This window comes from Rhinolophus sinicus, linkage group LG01 (genome assembly GCF_036562045.2).
Source record: "Rhinolophus sinicus isolate RSC01 linkage group LG01, ASM3656204v1, whole genome shotgun sequence".
In the NCBI taxonomy this organism is placed as follows: Eukaryota; Metazoa; Chordata; class Mammalia; order Chiroptera; family Rhinolophidae; genus Rhinolophus; species Rhinolophus sinicus.
This window is the reverse complement of record NC_133751.1, coordinates 4,976,733-4,996,553: the sequence shown is the minus strand read 5'-3', so window position 1 is coordinate 4,996,553 and position 19,821 is coordinate 4,976,733. Positions and strand designations below refer to the sequence as shown.

Genomic DNA, 19,821 nt, shown 5'->3' with positions numbered 1-19,821 from the left:
GAAACCATTCCTGGGCATTACTGTTTAAGTTTACAGCCCTGTCTATTCTGTTTCTGCTAGTTCTAATTTGTTTATTATTTTGTGGAGGTGGTTTGGCTATCCGTGTCTGTCCTGAACTCAGCAGTTTCCTTTTTAATCTCATTCTTTTGCCTTGCCGTCTCACGTTTCCTTTCTTATTTCACTGATTTCCTGTTCTTAATTTTTTTGTAGCAGCAAATCATTTATTGTAACAATGATTTTTTTTTGGTAGCTTACTTAGACTGTGGTCAACATTTTTAAAGCTTCAAACACATGGTAATACATAGACAGCTTTCATAATCATTGTTTAGAAGTAGGAATCTTCCAATTTCTAATGAAACATACAAATCAATCTCAAGGCTAAAAAACGTCCTATCTGGGGATGGAGTCAGGGAGGGAGAAATAGCCATGCAGGGTATTTATCTTGTGCTCACGGAGTGTCACTGGGACCTAGGTGACAGCTTCTAACCCACTTGTGGGAGTATGTTTTCTTCCAGACTGGCTTCTTCACTTTTCTTTCACACATTCCCTTCTCTTTGCTTTCCCCTTCCTTTCTGTAGTAGCTGTGCATGTTTGCTCTGCTGTTTCTTTTTATGTCAAGTATATTTAACAAGGGCAGGTTCAGCTGTACCTTCAGATAGAATCTGAGTGTATTGTCCTTGATTGCATCTCTTATGCGAAATTTATTGGATTACTTCTCATAACTTCACTTTGTAAATTGAATATCATGTTTTGTCTGCTTTTCTGTGGATGTGAAGGAGGGAGAGATGGAGCTGGAATGGTGGATAATTTTCTTGTAATTTTGTTACAAGTTGCTTTCAGGGTACACTCAGGTTTCAGGTTGCCTCCAAATTCAGGACGTAGCTTAGAGGCATCACATTTCCTTTTTCAAGTTATAAAGTATTTCCAACGTTCTAAACTCTCAGAAGAGTTAGAGAATAGCAGCCATAATGTTTGTGTCCATAACCCAGCTCTGTTGAGCTCTAACATTTTTCCCGTACTTGCTTCAAATTTAAACTATAATTCAATGTTAAAACATCAGTGAAGCCCTTCCACATCCCCACCCCTAATCCTCTGGATCGTCTTTCTTCCCTGCTCACTCTCTTAAACTGTTATCTTTCTCGTGCATGTTTTTACATCACTACTGTATAGGTGAGTATCCAGATTTAATATGGTATTATTTACCATTTCAAGCTTTCTAAAATGGTTTTGTATTGTTCTATTATACTACGAGTCTTTTTTAAAAATAAGTTTTTACTTTTCATTTACAATTTACATATAATATTATATTAGTTTCAGATGTACAACATAATGATTAGACATTTATATAACTTACAAAGGGATCACCCGGGTAAATTTAGTACCCACCTGGCACTATATATAGTTACTATAATATTATTGACTATATTCCCTATGTTGTATTTTACATCCCCATGCCTATTTGGTAACTACTAATCTGTACCTCTTAATTCCTTCCCTGTTTTTACCCATCCTCCCAACAGCCCTCCCAACTGGCAGCCATCAAAATGTTCCCTGTATCTATGAGTTTGTTTCTGTTTTGTTTGTTTGTTTAGTTTGTTCTTTAGATTCCATGTATATGTGAAATTGTATGGCATTTGTCTTTCTCTGTCTGATTTACTCCACTCAGCACAACGCTCTGTAGGTCCATCCATATGGTTGCACATAGCAAGATTTCATTTTTTTTTATGTCTGATTAATATTCTACTGTATATGTTTACCATCTCTTCTTTATCCATTCATCCATTCATGGACACCCAGATTGCCTCCATATCTTGGCCATTGTAAACAATGCTGCAATGAGCACATGTCCTTTTGAAGTAGTGTTTTGGATTTCTTCATATAAATACCCAGAAGTGGGATTACTGGGTCCTTCTTTGCCTCTTGTTATAGCCTTTGTTTTAAAGTCTATTTTGTCTCCACTTTTATTTTCTTTTTGTTTCCCTTTTCATGAAATATCTTTTTCCCATCCTTTTACTTTCAGTCTGTGTGTGTCTTTTGATATGAAGTGGGTCTCTTGTAGGCAGCATATGTAAGGGTCTTGTTTCCTTATCCATTCAGCTACCCTATATCTTTTGATTGGAGCATTTAATTCATTTACATTGAAATTAATTATGGATAGATATGTAGTTATTGCCATTTTATTCTTATTTTTGATCTTTTTTCTTCTTAAAAATGTCCCTTTAACTTTTCTTTGTAATACTGATTTGATGGTGATGGACTCCTTCATCACTCTTTTCTTGTCTGGGAAGCTCTTTATCTCTCCTTCAATTCTAAAGATAGTTTTGCTGGGTATAGTAATCTTGGTTGTAGGTACTTGCTTTTCATCATTTTGAATATTTTGTACCAATTTCTTCAGTCCTGCACATTTTCTGTTGAGAAATCAGCTGTCAGTCTTATGGGAGCTCCCTCATAGGTTAACTAACTACTTTTCTCTTGCTGCTTTTAAGATTCTCTCTGTCTTTAACCTTTGGCATTTTTATTATGATATGTCTTGGTGTGGGTCTCTCTGGGTTCATCTTGTTTGGGACTCTGCCCTTCTTGGGCTTGTATGTCTCTTTCCTTTGCCAGATTAGGGAAATTTCTGTCATTATTTCTTCAAATGGGTTTCAATTTCTTGCTTTCTCTCTCTTCTCCTTCTGCTACCCCAATGTTGTGAATGTTGCTACACTTGATGTTGTCCCAGAGGCCCCTTAAACTATCCTCATTTTTTTGGTATTCTTTTTTCCTTTTGCTGTTCCAATTGGGTGTTATCTGCTAACGTTCTCCAAATCACTGATTTGATTCTCTGCTTCATCAAATCTATTGATTCCATCTAATACATTCTTTATATCAGTGATTGTAATCTTCATTTCTGACTGGTTCTTTTTTATGTTTTCTATTTCCATTTTTATGTTTCTGATCTCTTTGTTGAAGTTCTATCTGAGATCACTGAGCATTCTTATAAGCAGTATTTTTAACTCTGTGTCTGGTAGATTGCTTGTTTCCATTTTGTTTAGTTCTATTTCTAGAGCTTTGTTCTGTTCTTTCATTTGGGACATTTTTTAATTTTTTTTTGTCTCCCCATTTTGGCTACCTCCCCATGTTTGTTTCTGTGTATTGGGTAGGGCTGTTATGCCTCCTGGTCTTAGTAGAGTGGCCTTTTGTAGTTGGTGTCCTATAGGGCCCAGTGGCACAGTCTCCCTGGTCACCTGAGCCGAGTGCTCCAGTTGTGCCTCTTGTATGGGTTGTGTGTGCCCTCCTGTTGTAGTTGAGCCTTGCTTGCTATTTGCACATTAATGGGAAGACCTGACCCTCAGGCTGTTTGGTTGTAAGTACTGGTTATGACTACAGTGGAGCAGCTGTGATACAGAGGCTGACCCTATGGAGTAGGATCCACTTTAACCAGTCTCTGGTGCCTGCCCACTTTGGGTGTATCATTTGTGGAGGTGGCCTTGCAGTGCTCTAGAGTAGTCTGGGTCACCAGGTGTGCTGGTCCTGGGGCCTCTTGTGAGGGGCTCTGCCATAGGCCAAGTTCAGCTATAGCCTGTTCCGTGCCTGAGGCCACCTGGCATGAGCCATAAAGTAATTCACAGATGGCAATCACCTACACGGGGCTTAGAGGTGCCTAGGAGAGGCCAAGCTGTGAACAGAGGCTGGCTGCTGCCAGTGCTGTGCTTGGGGCTGCTTAGTAGGAGGTATGGGGCAACCGAAGTCAGATGCTGCTTGTTTAGGGTTTGTGAACCCCTGAGGGACCAGTCTTGATGTTGCTTCTTCTGTATGTCCTTAATTGCAGGACTTCTGTTCAGCTAGACTTCAGGTGATTCTCAATGATGGTGGTTGTGCAGTTTACGTAGTTGTAATTTTGATGGGGTTGTGGGATGTGGCAAGCATGTACAGCATTTATGAACTCTGCCATCTTCATACTATAACTCTTTTTCATTCATTGTGTTTTTGAAATTTATCTATGTTGAGACATTCAGCTCTACTTCATTGGACACCCATGTTGTTTTCTTTTAGAATATGTATCTAGAAAAAATAGTTGGGTAAAAGGACATGTATATCTCCATCTTTCCTAGATACTGAAGAATGTTTTCCAAGCTAGTTGTACCAGTATACATCTGTGCTGACTGTATAACTCAGTTGCTCAGTGTCTGTTTCTCCGCAACATCCCTAGCACTTAGAATTATTGGATTTAAATTTGTATTAATATGTTGGGTATGAAATAGTATCTCATTGCTTAAATGTGCATTTGCCTGATTCTAGTACAATATCTTTTCATATATGTATGTAAATACAATTATATATATCTATATCTGTATCTACCTATCTATATTTATCTATCTGTCTATCTATCTATCTATCTATCTATCTATCTATCTATCTATCTATCTATAATTGTATATATATGATCGTTCTTCTGTGAATGGCCTGTCATATCTTTTGCTTATTATTCATTTGGGGGAATCTTTTTCTTACTGATTTATAGAAGTTCATTTAGAAAGTCTAGATCCTCATTTTAGTAATATACATTGCAAATATCTACTACTAGTCTGTGGCTTGCATTTTTCCATTTTGTTGATCAGTATTTTTTCATTTTTAATTTTGTCAAACATAACAAATTTTCATTTATTGTGTTTGTTTTCTTCTGTCTTAAGATATTTCCTCCTACTTTAATGGTTTAAAGATAGTCTCATATTTTCTTCTAAAAGTTTTCAAGTTTTTGCTTTTCACTTTCAGGATTTTAATCCTCCTTGGATCTATTTTTGGTATGTTGTGAGCTCGGGATTCAAATTTAATTTTTCCATATGAATAGTCAGTAGTCCAAGATCATTAATTCAATAGTCAATCCTTTCCATGGTGATTTGTAACACCATTTCTGGTATAAATGTGTAGATCAAATTCTGGACTGTCTGTTCTGGTTTATTTGTTGTCTTGGTCTGTTCAGGCTGCCATAACAAAGTGCCGCAGACTGGGAGGCTTAAATAACGTAAATTTACTTTCTCACAGTTCTGGGGGCTGGAAGTGAGAGATCAGGGTTTCAGCATGGTTGGGTTATGTTGAGAACTCTCTTCCTTGCTTGCAGTTGGCAGCGTTCTGGCTGAGTCCTCACATGACAGAAAAAGAGAAAGAGTGAGATCTCTCTTCCTCTTCTTATAAAGCCATCAATCTTATTGGATTAGAACCCCGCTCTTATGACATATTTAATCTTAATTACATCCTAAAAGTCCTACCTTCAAATATAATCACATTGGGGTTAGAACTATTTTTGGGGGACACAGTTCAGTTCATAACTTTGGTCTGTTTGTCTGTATCTCACATATACCTCATTGACTTAATTAGTATGGCCTTTTAAGAAGTCATGATATATTGAGCAAGTTTTCCCACCTTGTTTTTCTTTATGATGGATTTAGCTATTTTTGTTCTTTTGTTCTACATATGAATTTTAGGTTTATTTGTTATGCTTAGTTCAGAAATTTATGGTTTTTTTTGGGGGGATTTCTATTCTATTTTGTCATGGTTGTGTTTGTTTTTGCCCAAATACCACAGTTCTTTAATTGCTCTGTCTTTATATGTCTTACTCTGGAAGGGAAAGATTCCCCACCTTATTCTTTTAAGTCATTTTTCCAGATCTTTTAGCTATGAGGAGAAATGGTATCATGTTTAAGATATTGTATCTTTCTATCTATGAACATGGTATGTCTATACATAGTTCACATCTCTTTTATTTGTTCTTTATTATATTTTTATGTTGTTCATTGAATGTTATTTAAAGAAGTCTTGTACATCTTAAGTTAGAGTTAGTCCTTGATACCTTTTTTATAGTTTTGGTGCTTTTGTGAATGAGATTTTTGTTGCTGACTTTAAAACCTTTATTTTGAAATAATTCTAGGTTTATGGAAAAGTTGCAAAAATTGTTCAGAGAGTTCCCCTATAGATTTCACCTAGCTTCCTTTTTACGTAGTTATGTAAGATGTTAATATTAATAATTCAATTACTGAGATCAGGAAATTAACATTGACACAGTACTCTTAATTACTCTTCGGATCTCAGTTGAATTTTACCTTCCTCCCTCTCCCCCTCCCACTGCTAATGACATTTTTCTGGTTCTGGATCCCAGTCAGAATCCCATATTGTATTTGGTTGCCATGTCTCCTTATTTATCTTTACTTTGTAATAGTTCTTCAGTTTTTCTTTGTCTTTCATGAACTTGACATTTTGGAAGACTCCAGGGATGTTATTTTGTAGAATGTGTCTCAATTTGGATTTGCCTGACATTTTCTTATGATTAGGTTGAAGCTATATATTTTTAGTAATAATACTACAGAAACTTGATACATTTTTTTATTGATTTCAAGAGTTTATGCGTAGATTCTCCTGAATGTTTTACATAGCCAATCGTATTAGATATTTTGGTTATCTGTCTTTCTAGCATGTGGGAGGGTTTTATTTCCCTAAACTTTTGAAGTTAGGCATGGGCATAAGACTTTTTCTGACCAATGAGATGGGAGCTTAAGTGATGAAGGCTGAGAGATTTAATTGCAGGTGCTTCATTTTCCAGCTCTCTTTGCTGTGTTTGTGTAAGCACATAGTGATATGAACATGTCATCAGATCAAAATACCATAAAATAATCAATATTTGAAGGACAGCTGCCTTCAAAAGTAATGGACTTTGCTTATGTGATAATAAACTTTTGCAGTGTTAAGATCTGAGATTAAGATAAATTTTTATAATGTTAAATCATAGCTAATAACCTAGACTATTTGGTCTGATACAATATTGTTTATAAATATGAGTAGCGTAATTTTGTGTCTCCCAATTCTTATATCTCATCTATTCTGGTCTTATTGCATTGGCTGTGACCGTTAGTCCAGTGTTTAATTAAACCAGTGATAATGGACGTTGTTGTCTTGATGTTGACTTTAATGGGAATTCTTTTAGGTTTCAGTATTAAGTATGTTGTTTATGTTAGGTGTTTGATGAATACACTTCGTCAAATTAAGACAGTTCCCTTTGTTAAGAATTTTATTTTACTTTTTTTTGTTGTTATATCTTTTGAGATAATTATGTATTTGTTTCCTCCTTTAATTTCCTCCTACAATATATTTTCCCCCCCTTCTTCCACCTCCCCCCCACTCCAGTTCAAGCCATTGTTTCTCATTCTAGTTGTGCAGGACACAGCTCCCTGGCCCATGAGCTGGTATTATGAGCCTTGCACTCCCCCTGGGTGAGGCAGTCAGTCGCCAGTCATTGGTCGGCTGCTCACAGCAGCTCATGGCAGCTCTCGCCATCTGCTGGCTGCTCACGCTGGCTGCCAGCCACTCACGCTGGCCACCGGCTACTCACAGCAGCACACGGTAGCCCACGGCAGCACACAGCAGCCCACGCCAACCTCTGGCTGCTCACAGCAGCCCAGCTCCAGGGAGAGGTGTTGTTCACAATCTTAGCTGTAGAGGGCGCAGCTCCCTGGCCCATGTGGGAATTGAACCGGTGACCTCAGTATTATTAGGAGCACGGTGCTCCCACCACTTGAGCCACCGGGCTGGCCCCTGCTACAACATATTAATAAAAATATGTTATTTAGGAACTTTACATTTATAATTGAAAGAGATAGTTATTCACAATTTTCTTTTTCTTTTACTATCCCTGTCTGAAGTTGAGAATTTTTTTTGTTTTTCTGAAACAGCTTGTACAAAAGAAAGATTTATTTTGTTCCTTTAACATTTAGTAAAGTTGACCCCGTATCTTTTTTTTTTTGCTGTTGTTATTAAGGGTGGGGACAGGTAGAATTTAAATTACAGACTCAATGTCTTTAATTATTTGTTTATTCAGGTTCTATTTCTTCTTCAGTGAACTTTGTTATTCATAGTTTTGAAATTTATTAGCATAAAATTGTTCACAATCTATTATGATTTAATTTTTAAATTTTTCTGTGGTTGTGGACCCTTTTAACTTTTAATATGATTTACCTGTGCCCCCTTTCTCTTTTTTGGTTAAATTTTGCTAAAACTTTATTTATATTTTTAGTTTTTCTAATAAACAGTTTTTAAGTATGTAGATATCTTCTTTGTTTTATTCTCTATTTCATTTTTTTCTACTTCTTTGCTATTTATATCCTCGTTTCTCCCCTTTCTTGCCTTTTTAATGTTTATTGTCTTTTTTTTCTTGAATTACATAATTTATTATAAATCTTTTTTTATCTATAAATTTATTCCTAAGTAATTCTTAATTGCATTCCACAGGTTTTGACCAGTTGTTATTTTACTGTTATTTACCTTAAAATATCCATTGTCTTTCCCTCTTTAATTCATAAATTATTTCATGTAAATATTTAAAAGTTTCAAAACATTTTTTTTCTGATTATGGTTTTATGTTGAGTTTTAGTTCCTATAATTGGTACATGTGCAATTAAAAAGAATGTTTATTCTCTATTTGTCTACATAAACGAAGTTTATTAGTTTTCTTCATCAATTCATTATTATTACTGTTTTTTGGTTGGCTTGTGCTATACTTTCTGAGAAGAATGTGTAAAAATACAATTTATCTTTGTAATACTGTCAGTTTTTGTGTTATATGTTTTGAGGTGATGTTGTGAAAGGCTTACAAATTTATCAGGGCTCTGTATTATAAAATTATATGGTGAATTGCTGTGTCATATTGATGGTTTTGGCTTGAATTCTCTCTTGTCTCACATAGCTGTAACTAGCGATCTTATAGCCACCCCCTCCCTGCTACTTGAAAGTATCTTTCCCTTTTGTCTTTGTACCTTTATTTTGGGTGTGTCATTTGAACCTGCATATAGATAGATTTTTTTTGGCCAATCTTACAAATTTTGTTTTTAAATAAAATTTCATTTTTAATCCATTAATAATAAGTGTGATTTCTGAGGTACTTGGACTTAATTCTATAATCTTATGTGTTTTTACTAAATTTTTTTTTTTTAGTTCTTTTTTCTTCACTTTTTTGTCTCCTGTTGAACTGGGAAGGTTTTCTATGTTCCCATTTTCTCCATTTGCTGGTTTGCAAGCTACAAACTTTATTTCCATTCTTTTAGTGATTATCCTTAATTTTGAGTCATGTGTTTTATCCATGTATAATTTAAAGTTTTTCAGTATTTCTGTCATTCTTGCTATCACGACAAGAACTTTAACACACTTGAGATATCAAACAACATCTCTCCTTTATTTTGTAACTGTTGCCTAGTGTTTGGATTTAACTTTTTAAACATGAAAATTTAGTTATTTTTATAGACATAAATTAACTAAATTTAATCAGATAACTGGTCAATTTCTATGCTTATTGTTGTGCCCTATATCCCCTGACATAGGCGCTGGTTTGTACATCCTGCTGAAGTGCAGCCATTAGTAATTCTTTTTTTTTTTTTTTTCATTAGTAATTCTTTTAGTGAGGGTAATGGCTGGTAAAACTATCTTACTATTTATGTGTTTGAAAATGTCTTAATTATGGCTTTACTTTTGCATGTTAGTTTAACTGGGTATAATATTCTAGATTGACAATTATTTCCCTCCAGCATTTTGGATAACACTCCATTATCTTCTGACATATTATCAGTCATGAGAAATTTCTGTCAGTCTAATTTTCAGGCTTTTGTGGATAATTTTCCTTTCTCTCTGATAGCTTTTGAGACTTTCTTCTGATCCTTGATGTTCTGCAGTTTCACAGTGATGTGTCGAGGTGTAGACTTATCTTTATCATGCTGGATACTTAAGGGGCAGTTTTGATTTGAGGATTCATATCTTCAATTATTGAAAATTCCCAGCTGCTATTTCTTCTCATATTTTTTCTCTGCTGTTCTCTCTATTCTTTTGTTCAGGATAGGTTAAGAGAGTAAGTTGGTTCTCTTAACCTATCTACTACATCTCCTTGTGTTACTGATAAGTCCTAGTTGTTGTTGGAGACAGTTATCTCTAGGGGAAGATAATTGTTCTCTTTTTAGTAGTCCTTTTTTTCTCCCTGAAACATGGAAAGGCAAGACAGAGGTTTAATCTCATTGCACTGTAGAGGGTCATTTCCCTCAAATTTCCTACTTACCACCTCTGTTCCTTTTTCTCCAGTTTGGGAAGGGAGACAGTAAGACTTTTGTGAATTTTAGTTCCTTACCTTTTCCCTGCTTCCATCTCTCATGTAAAAGGTATGTGTCAAGTTCTGGTGTTTTCAGAGTTTTTCCTTGGCCACCACTTTCTTTTTTTTTTTAATTTTTTAATATTTTATTTTATTTTTTAAATTTATTGGGGTGACAATTGTTAGTAAAATTACCTAGATTTCAGGTGTACAATTCTGTATTACATCATCTACAAATCCCATTGTGTGTTCACCACCCAGAGTCAGTTCTCCTTCCATCACCATATATTTGATCCCCCTTACCCTCATCTCCCACCCCCCACTCCCCTTACCCTCTGGTAACCACTAAACTATTGTCTGTGTCTATGAGTTTCTGTTTCTCATTTGTTTGTCTTGTTCTTCTGTTGTTTTTGTTTTATATACCACATATCAGTGAAATCACATGGTTCTCTGCTTTTTCTGTCTGACTTATTTCGCTCAGCATTACACTCTCAAGACCCAGCAGTCCCTCTCCTGGGTATCTACCCAAAAAATCTGAAAACGTTTATACATAAAGACACGTGTGCTCCAATGTTCATTGCAGCTTTGTTTATGGTGGCCAAGACATGGAAACAACCAAAATGTCCTTCGATAGATGAATGGATAAAGAAGTTGTGGTATATATACACAATGGAATACTATTCGGCGTTAAGAAAAGATGATATAGAAACATTTGTGACAACATGGATGGATCTTGAGAGTGTAATGCTGGGCCACCACTTTCAAGCAGTAAGCCAAGAGTTGTGTTCCTTCATTTGAATGTTGCTTGTATATATTTGGCCAGCTTGAATTTGCTGTTTCATTTCAATGTGGACAAAGTAGAGAAACAAATGTCTCGATACCTTACTACACATTTACAAAATAATGGTTGCTAATATTGTTCAAACCATTAGTTGTAGATCGCAGTGGATGTTCAGTGTCCCAGTTTTATGTGAAGTCTAGAACAATGCTTAGGGGTTTGGTATCATGGAGAGAAACAACTTTATATTATAATTGGACATGAACTAAGGAATTGAGAAATTTGAATTAGACAAATAAATGGTAGAGAGCTGGCCTTACTAAGGTTGAGGTGTAGATGAAGGATGGGTCGACATTTTATAGATACAGCCTGTTACAAATGCTCCACAGCTAACACTCAAAGTTTTCTGGGCAACCCATAAATAACTGAAATTTGATTTTTGGATACGTTTATATGTCTTTCTCAAGGATGAAATGCCCAAATTCCCTCTTTGGTAGTTGTTAAATAATTAGGTTGCCTCTCTTCCCCCCACCAAATGTGCAAAAAGATCAATTACTCCAAGACTGTAGTTTTTCTCCTCAGCCTCACTGTCTTGTAAATCTTGTTTTTGCTTCTGCTCTAAGAGTCAGTTTACCAGCTGATTCTCCCATGGCAGAAAATCATTCACATGAAAGATAACTAAATTACATGCAAAATAAATAGTTTTCTCTGAGTTATTCTTTGACAGACCTACACTTCCCAGTTTGGACTTATGGTGTAGCACTTATGTCCAATATTATACATGCATTTTTTTCAGTTTCCTCTTTTGCTGACTTCTGGTGCAGGCTATTAACGTTTGTCTAATTAAAGCTCTTTCTTGGATCGTCTGTAGCAACCTGTGGGATGCAAAAGCAAAGTGTTTGCACTTGTTATTCCATTAGGTAAAGTGGAAGTGCTTTTTCAGGCTAATGAAAACTGATCATGCCAAACAACAGGTAGGAGATTTAAATGGTTAGAGAAGAGTTATGAGGTTAGAAAGGCATTTTTCATGTGGATGGTCCCTAGACATTGAGATTCATTAAGCCTGGTGGCTCTCGCTTTCCTGCTGACCCAGCCATAACCCTACTCAGTGAATCTTTATCTGTTCAACTTCTTCATTAGTCTGTGGGATGTGTGTCTCACAAAGTGTTCTAGAATCAAACTTGGGCAACCCTGCCAACTAATCTTATTTTTGAGATTCACTCTGCATGTTAACTTCATAAAGTTTCCAAAAAGTCCTGCAGTAAAGAAGCCTGTTTAATTTTGTTTAATCCAATGGTTCCCCAACTTGCAATCCCACCTCACTCTCATGTCCCACCCCATTGCCCCCAAACACATACAGGTCTTCTTGATGTCTGGTGGGGCAGTTTTGGAAAATCTGACCTACACTGACAGAAAGGACTTTATATTCTCTTTAGCTCTGATCTCAGCTTCCCTTCAACCCTTAATTCTTGTCTTTCTTTGTTTTTAATTAATAGTTTTATTGGAGTATAATATCAACATCATAAATTTTACCCATAACGTTTATAATTCATTGAACTCCAATTTCTCTTTTATTATTGTGATGAAATACACATAAATTAAATTGACCATTTTAGCTACAACTCTATGACATTTAATGTATTCACAATGTTGTCAGTCATCCCTACTGTCCAGTTGTAGAACCTTGTCATCATTCCAAAAGGAAACCTTGTGCCCATTATCAGGCACTTCTCCCCAAAGTCACCCAGCCCCTGGCAACCACCATTCTACTTTCTGTCTCTGTGGATTTGATCACTGTAGGTACCTCATGTAAGTGGAATCATGTAGTGTGAGTATTTGTCATTTTGTGACTGGCTTATTTCACTCAGCATAATGTCTTCAAAGTTCATCCATGTTGTAGCACGTGTCAGAATTTCTTACTTTTTAAGGCTGAGTAGTATTCCATTGTGTGGATAGACCACATTTTGTTCATTCATTTGTCTGTTGATGGAAATTTGGGTTTTTTCCATCTTTCACTATTGTGAATAATGTTATGAACATGGGTGCACAAATATTTGTTCGAGTCCCTGCTTTCATTTCTTTTGGATATATACTCAGAAGTGGAACTCAATCATATGGTAATTCTGTGTTTTATTTTTTGAGGAACGTTTTCCACAGTATCGCACCGTTTTACGTTCCCACCAGCAAGGCACAAGGGTGGGTTCCAATTTCTCCACTTATTTGCTAACTCTTATTAGTTAAAAATTCTATTTCTATAATAGCCATCCTAGTGGGTGTGAGGTGGTATCACATTGTGGTTTTGATTTGCATTTCCCTAATGATTGGTGATGTTGAATATATTTTCGTGAGTTTATTGGCCATCTAAATATCTTCTGTGGAGAAATGTCTGTGCTGTAAGGACATATTTTTTGGAGGACATTTTGACCCTTGTCAAATCACTTCTTGTCACCTGTCCCCTCACCAGCTCATACACAGTCATGTCAATTCCACTTCAAATATGGAAGAATTTGACCTTTCTCCAATTTCTATGAATTATATTGTTTTGAAGATGAAGTCAAAAGTGTCACTGTACAGTGCATTTAATGGGATCATGTCAAGTGATTGTATACTGAGCAGATGTCAGAAGGGATTGTAGGGCCTTATGAATCAAGCAAACTAACATCTAAAAGTCTTAGGAATTATCTAGAATATTGCCTGAGTGCTTACTGGTTCCTGGTACCATGAAGTACTTATTTGACTTTCACAAATCTTTAGGACGTAGTTAGCATTATTTTCTCATTTTACAAGTTTTCCATTTCTCATTTATAGATAAAACTGTCTTAAGAAGGTAAGTATGCCCAGAGTCTCACAACTAACAAGTGTCTAACGTAAGATCTGCTCTAGCTCCCTTGGGTTCCAAACACTGAACTCTTAACATCTTGATTATTTTCTATATATAGCATTTCCCATTTTATTTTTTTTCCTGTCCCCCTTTCTGTATTTATTAGATATGCTAGAACTTAGTCCATTTTAAAGAGAGGGTGTGTGTGTGTTTATCAGTGATATTTCATTTTAATATTTGGATAAATTTAATCCTGCTTTTAGTTTTATTATTTCTGCTCGTTTCTATAATTTTCGTTTGTTGTCTAAATTCTTTGAGAGCTTAGTGCTTTTCTTTCTTTTTTTTCTTTAATAATGAAAATACTTAAGGCTATGTATTTACCTCTGAAGGCAACTTTGACTACATCCTGAAAAATCATATTTAGTGTTCTCATTAGATAGTTTTATAAATAATCTGTCGTTGCACATTTAATGTCTCCTTTGACCTATAGTTAATTTTCTTTATTTCTAAGTGGTTCAGATTTTTGATGATCTTGATTAAATTTAATGTTAATTCCTATTTTTATTCCTTGATGGCCAGGGTGAGGGCCATCACCTTGTTTTCACTTTAAGTCTGCATACAGTTACATTGCTAATCAGAAGTACGTGCAATTATAATAATGGAAATGCTGGTTTAAAATGAAAATGATGAGGATATGAAATCAGTGCTTAGATGTCACTTAGTCTAACTTTGAGTTCTTGTTTCTCCAACTGATATGTTTTGTTCTTTTTATTGTTAATATAGACTATACAGTCTCTAAAATTTTTAGGGCACATTGCCAGTTTTGGTTTTTTAAGGAAAATGTTCTCAGCCTGTACTGTAACAACTAGCACTCAAAGCCAGATAGCAGTGAAAAAACGAAGAGGTGTTGTTAAGAGGAACAGTAGGACTCTCTAACAAACCCGTCAATGTTTAACAATTTTAATGAGCTTTTAAGAAGTGTCATATTTTCACTGTGAAGCAGTTCACATTAAAATCTGTGGTTTTCCTGCCAAAGTTATCTTTAGTGAAAGCTGTGTACTTTTAGTCAGACTTGGAGTGAAGTGAATGTGAATAAACTGGAAGCAGATTACACAGGAAATCCGAATGTTGGAGGGAGAATCTTCTGAGCAGCTGTGTCTTGGTTCTGTTAATACTCCCTGTGACAATCTTAGCCACACTCTCCAACATTCCCATGACAGGGTCTCATTCATTGCCTACTTGGGTGTTGGTGACCCGGGTCAGTGAAACTTCCCTCTCAGACGTTCTGGCTTCATCCAGGGACTTGTGGTGTCTGTGCTGGGTTTTCAAGTGAGAAACAGAGAAAGACACAGGAAGTAACTGGCCTTTGACTAGGAGACGCTGTTTGCATGTTAATATTTTCTTTTCCTATTTCAGGAGAGGTGGTTTACATAGATTCACTTGAAAGCTGGGATTGCCTAGAGGTGGCCAGAGCAGAGGACACAGTCCCTGGGAGGTAAGACGGGCAGAAAAAGGATACCAAAGAGAGGGTGGGACACAGCTCTATGGAAATAGGCCCCCAGCTGTTTTCGAATCTTTAATGTAACCATTCGTCTGCTCTTGGATAACTGTTCGTGCCAGTAGAATTTTCTCCAAACAGAAATAAAAATCCAGTGGGAAAAAAATTATGTGGGGGAAATTTTTTCCCTTTCAAACTGTTCATAGTGAGAGGAGGAAGCAGGTACTGACAACTAAATGAAAAGTTGCTGTGAGTAGACTTCCATCTAATACTGCTATTGTATTTTGTCGCTTAGCAAAGCACACAAGAGAAGACACACTGCAGATATTCAGGTAATAACTGCCTTGAGTAATTTTATTCATTTATTCACTTAGTAATTGTTGAAGTGTTGTAAGGCTACCATAAGAAAGTACCACACACTGAGTGGCTCATGCAACAGAAATGTGTTGTCTCACTGTGTGGAGGCTAGAAATTGGAGATCAAGGTGTCTGTCAGCAGGGTTGGTTCTGAGTCTGTGAGGGAGAATCTGTTCCATGCCTCTCCCTGAGCTTCTGGTGGTTTGCTTGCAGTCTTTGGTGTTCCTTGGCTTCTAGAAGCATCACCCCGATCTCTGCCTTCATCTTTATATATTTTGTGTATCTGTGTCTGTGTCCAAATTTCTTCTTTTCATAAGGACACCAGTCCTATTGAATTAGGGCCCACCGTACTCCGGTATGACCTCCTCTTAACTAATTACGTCTGCAGTGACCTGATTTCGAAATGAGGTCACATTCTGACGTCCTGGGAGTTAGGACTTCATATGAATTTGGGGGGAACACAAACCCAGAAGAGTAAATATTTACGCATCCAGTAAAAGTTTACTGACCGTCCGTTATGTGAAAAGGATCGTACGAGGTATTCAGATTTAAATAAATATTTACTGTCCCAAGTCACTTACATTAAAGTAGGGAAGGCATATAATCAAATAACTGTGATCTGGTGGTGCTATGGTAAAGGTATATAGAAGAAATTGTGGTACCAAGAAGGGGAATGCCTAAGCCTGCTTGTCGGGGAGAGGTCAGGGACACTTCATTGAAGGGCAAAGTCTGAGCTGAATCTGAAGGGATTCAAAGGAGTTCACTAGGTAGACCACGGGCATTCTGGAAAGAAAGCAATGTGGGAGGGAGTCTGAAACAAAAGGACACATTCATGGAACTTTAAAGCATCTTTTGGCAGGAGTATAGGGTGCACTGTGGAGGTGACAAATGGCCACTGGAAAGGTTTTAGCGTTGGAGTGACACTATTAGACCTGTGGTTTTGCAAAGTTCTGATTGACAGCATGAAGGCTGGAGTGGAGGTGGTTAAGGCTGGAGTCTGTGAGATAAAACAGTGGCAGTGGGCATGGGCCTGGTGCTCGTGGCGTGGCGTGGCTTCTGAGGCCCTTCAGCCCGAAACGAAGAATGGAATTGAAGATGTTTGTGGGATGTTGAATTGGCATTTGGATTTGGAGTTAGGCAAAAAGTGTGGAAGGACAACATGGGTTTTGTGTAAATCACGGAAGTGGATAAGGGAGACGATGTCAATCAGAAGAGAGGGTCAGGGGCACACCTGAATTTTAGGGGTAAGACAAGGAAGAAAAGCTAAAAAGGAGAAAAATCTGGGAGATGGGAGGAGAACCAGACGAGCACAGCATAGAGGCCAAGCACCGTGGTGGTTATAAGAAGAAAGCTTGGGTAGAAACACCCAACATCACAGGTAGGTCATGGAAAACACTGAGAAACTGGCTGTTGCAAGCCAGGAAGAGGGCTCTCACCAGAGGCTCCTCTGTTGTGTCATGGGTAGGGGAGAGAGGACCCCTGACTCATCAGTGTACAAAGCCTAGAGAAGGTCTGCCGAGCCCCTGATGATGTCAGAAAAGGCCAAACTCCTCACGTGCTCTTCAAGGTCATGCTCAGCTCACCCTGCTTGCTTCTAACCTCACCTTCACACCTTCTCTTTACACACTGCCCTGTTTCTGGAACCCACTAGGCCCTTCCGGACTTCCTGCCTCTGCTGGTGGGCCTCTCGGGGGCATCTTTCCTGAACACTACCAAGTGGGATCTCCGTTCTCTCTTCTGCCCTGTCAAAGAAAAACCAGAGCTGGATGGCAGAGAAAGCAGCAAAAATGGATTTTGTTCAGGAACTATTGCAGTAGGGGACATGAGGTCTCAGTGTAGACCTGGTTTCCACTCCAGATACAGCAAGGGCAGGAGGGCTGTATAACAAAGGGGCAAGGTGTGTGTGTGGGGGGTCAGTGGGTGGGAAATGGCTGGAAACAAGATCCAGGAAACACTGGGGGGCAGGAGGGATTCTGACTAAACCCACTTAGCAGGATTCTTGCTAGAATTGGGCAATGCATAGATGGACACGGAAGTCCAGAGGTTGAGGCCTAGTGGAGAATGGGTTCAGAGGAGCCTGGCTGCAGTTTGGTCAGGGACGTCTTTGTCAGGTTCACACACTTCCTTGCTGTGTTGTACCTGCTTATTGCTCTGCGTGTTCTGAGGACTGTGACCCCTTAAATATTTGTCTTCTTTATCTTTGAACCCTGGGTCCCACCTGCCACAAAGGAGTCATTCGGAAGAGGTTTCCTGAGGCAGCAAAGGGGCCTGGGACGAGGGCGCAGTGCCTGCCCCCTTGTGACAACGGTGGCCACACTGGAAGTTCTTCCAACAGGATGTGTTCCTGTCTTAGCTGCTCAGCTATAAAGAATGGGCACAGGATGCCCCTGAGGCCATGCTGGGGAGAGGAAACTTCACTAATAAAATTTCCTACTGCCACAGCCAGCATGAAAGCTGAGCATGAGAGGTAAATGATGAATGAGATTTTTGTTCACAGATCTTGGCCGAGCTGATGAGGTGATGATGATGTGAAAGGCAGGGAAAGGAACCGTTCCTCACTGGGTTGGGGCACTGGAATTCGCTTCTCGCCAGGCGCCTCTAAACACCTCTGCGTGCAAACCCCAGCCCCTGGCTCAGCCATGACCCACACGGTGACCCGTGCCATTCAGGGCAGCTGGTACAAATGGTCACAGCCAAAGGACGTCTCCTGTTGGGCTTCCGTTGAGCTGCCACTGGGAGTAGAATAGAGGGTATGACATTTCTTAAATGGGAGAAGGGTTGAAATAGAGTTGATGGTGTATTTTGTTAAGTAGGAAAATGTAAAAAAATTGTCAGCACTATCACCACTTTTTTCATAGGAATAAAAAAAAAAAAGTATTTTACCAAAAAGATTGGTGAGAGTGTGCAGCTCATAAACGTTCCACTCGACCCCAGCCCTGACTCCTAGGCCCTAGCTCAGAAGATAAAAACAAGAACAACAGACATTCTTAGAGAGACTAGACACATGGGGGTGACCTCATCCAGGGCCTTTGGATATCCACTATGCTGTCCTCCCTCCCCTCGAATTGCTGCCATCATTACGCTATTTTGCTGTGTATAATGCACCCGCACGTATAATGTGCACCTATGTTTTTGGCCCAAACTTTTAGGGGAAAAAAATCTTTTGCTTTAATTTTTTAATTTGAATTTTTATTTGTTTACATGTAGGTACTTGTTTTTTGTATTATAAAGGAATTTTAGCATTTTTAAAAACATAGTATGGTACAAGAAATTTTCTGTGACAAACAATTACAAAACACAAGAACAGATATAAGGTACAAGAAATTGTATGTACCGGTAACAAATTTATGATGTTTATGGATCATAGACCGAGAGCTCTTTGTCGTTGCAAGTTCTTTGTAAGTTCAACAAAACTGATTCATATTCCAGGGTGTTATTTTTCATAAGGTTATCATTATTGATTTCTAGAGATACACTTTTAACTCATAAGCATAAATAAAAGAATTAAAAACATTTATGTAAATACAGAGTTAGTACCACCCATGTATAATGCATATCCTATTTTTCCCTCACAAATTTGGGCAAAAAAGTGCTCATTCTACATGGCAAAATATGGTAGTTTTGAAATGTGACCACCAGGTATGTGGGCCTGTAGGAGACCCTGCATGCCAGAGAAGGACTAATGAACTGGGGTCTCATACCTTGGATGGGAAACAAAATTGCATTCTTATTTTCACGAACCTTTAGCAAAATACGTTATGATGACGGGCAATGCATTAGTTTCCTAGGGCTGCAAAGTACCACACACTGAGTGGCTTAACCCCAGGATACTTACTGTCTCGTAGTTTGGAGGCCAGAAGTCAGAGATCAAGGGAGGGGCAGCGTGGGTTCCTCCTGAGGCCGAGAGGGAGAATCTGTCCCAGGTTTCTCCCTGCTTCTGGTGGTTGCTGGCCATCTTTGGTGTTCCTTGGCTTGTAGATGTAGCACCACGACTTCTGCCTTCATTGTCACGTGGTGTTCTCCCTGTGTCCTAACTGGATTTCGACCCACCCTAACAATCTCACTGTAACGTGGTAAATTCCTGATCTCCAAATCGCATTCTGAGGTCCTGGGGGTTAGGACTCCAACATGTGAATGTGTGTGTGTGTGGGGGGCACAATGCAGCCCCTGACAGATGCTGACCCACATAGTAGTGGAGCCTGTGACTTTGTCTCCAGAGAAAGTCACTGGCATTTTCACATCACAATAGTAGTTGTGGTCATTGCCCAA

The 19,821-nt window shown here is 38.1% G+C and overlaps 1 protein-coding gene across 1 annotated transcript in view; it reads left to right on the top strand.

Annotated features, from left to right (window-relative positions):
• The window catches only part of B3GALT5 (beta-1,3-galactosyltransferase 5), a 116,389-nt gene that overhangs the window by 76,802 nt on the left and 19,766 nt on the right, over positions 1-19,821 (top strand). Inside the window, exon 2 of the mRNA XM_074325253.1 lies at positions 15,115-15,193. The gene's annotated coding sequence lies outside the window, so the exon portion shown is untranslated. The remainder of the gene's footprint in view (positions 1-15,114; positions 15,194-19,821) is intronic.